The following is a 1,973-nucleotide window of genomic DNA, read 5'->3' as shown; positions in this document are numbered from 1 at the left end:
AGTGATGCTGACAGTAATGTAGAAAGAGTTTCGAAAAACCTCAAAGTGATGCTGACAGTCATGCAGCAAGAGTTGCAACGAACCTCAAAATAATGTGACAGTCATGTCAGAAGAATTGCTAAAGATCTGAAAATGATGCGACAGTGATTTAGTAAGAATTGCTAATGAACTCAAAATGATGCTAAAAGTAATGGAGTGAACGTTTAGAACAACCTCAAAGTGATGCAGACAGTCATGTAGTAAGAGTTGCTACGAACCTCAAAATAATGCGACAGTGATGTAGTAAGAATTGATAATTAACTCAAAATGATTCTAACAGTAATGGAGTGAATGTTTAACCTCAAAGTGATGCTGACAGTCATGTGGTTTGAGTTGCGAGTAAATTAAAAATGATGCTGACAGTCATGTAGTAAGAGTTGCTACGAACCTCCAAATAACGCAACAGTGATGTTGAAGAATTGCTAATGATCTCAAAATGATGCGACAGTGATTTAGTAAGAATTGCTAATGAACTCAAAATGATGCTAACAGTAACGTAGTGATAGTTGCTAATAAAGTCAGTGATGCTTACAGTAATGTAGTAAGTGTTTCGAACAACCTCAAAGTGATTCTGAGAGTCATGTAGTAAGGGTTGTTACGAACCTTAAAATAATGCAACAGTAAAGTAGTAAGAGTTGCTTCGAACCTCAAAATAATGCGACAGTGATATCAAAAGAATTGTTAATAATCTCAAACTAATGGGACAGTGATGTCGTAAGAATTGCTAATGAATTAAAAATGATGCTAACAGTAATGTAGTGATAGTTGCTAATAAATTCAAAGTGATGCTGACAGTAATGTAGTAAGAGTTGCTCCGAACCTCAAAATAATGCGACAGTGATGTCAGAAGAATTGCTAATGATCTAAAAATGATGCGACAGTGATGTAGTAAGAATTGCTAATGAACTCAAAATGATGCTAAATGTAATGGAGTGAAAGTTTCGAATAACCTCAAAATGATGCTGACAGTGATGTCGTAAGAGTTGCTACGAAACTTAAAACAATGCGAGAGTGATGTCAGAAGAATCGGGAATGATCTCAACATGATGCGACAGTGATGTCGTAAGAATTGCTAATGAACTCAAAATGATGCGACAGTGACGTAGTAAGAATTGTAATGAACTCAAAATGATGCTAACTGTAATGTAGTGAACGTTTCGAAAAACCTCAAAGTATTGCTGACAGTCATGTACTAAGAGTTGCTACGAACCTCCAAATAATGCGACAGTGATGTCGTAAGAATTGCTATTAAACTCAAAATGATGCTAACAGTAACGTAGTGATAATTGCGAATGATCTCAAAATGATGCGACAGTTATGGAGTAAGAATTGCTCATGAACTCAAAATGATGCTAACAGTAATGGAGTGAACGTTTCGAATAAACTCAAAGTGATGGTGACAGTCATGTACTAAGAGTTGCTACGAACCTCAAAATAATGCGACAGTAATGTAGTAAGAGTTGCTACGAACCTCAAAATAATGCGACAGTGATGTCAGAAGAATTGCTAATGATCTCAAAATGATGCGACAGTGATGTAGTAAGAATTGCTAATGAACTCAAAATGATGCTAACAGTAATGGAGTGAAAGTTTCGAATAACCTCAAAGTGATGCTGACAGTCATGTAGTCAGAGTTGCTACGAACCTCAAAATAATGCGACGGTAATGTAGTAAAAATTGCTACGAACCTCAAAATATTGCGACAGTGATGTCGGAAGAATTGCTAATGAACTCAAAATGATGCAAAAAGTAATGTAGTGATAGTTGCTAATCAAGTCAGTGATGCTTACAGTAATGTAGTAAGTGTTTCGAATAACCTCAAAGTGATGCTGACAGTTGTGTCGTAAGAGTTGCTACGAACCTCAATATAATGCGACAGTGATGTCGGAAGAATTGCTAATGATATCAAAATGATGCGACAGTGATTTAGTAAG

Source organism: Aulostomus chinensis, chromosome 1 (genome assembly GCF_037954235.1).
Source record: "Aulostomus chinensis isolate RoL2024-O1b breed Wild chromosome 1, RoL_Achi_v1.0, whole genome shotgun sequence".
NCBI lineage: Eukaryota > Metazoa > Chordata > Actinopteri > Syngnathiformes > Aulostomidae > Aulostomus > Aulostomus chinensis.
Note: the sequence above shows the minus strand (reverse complement) of the source record.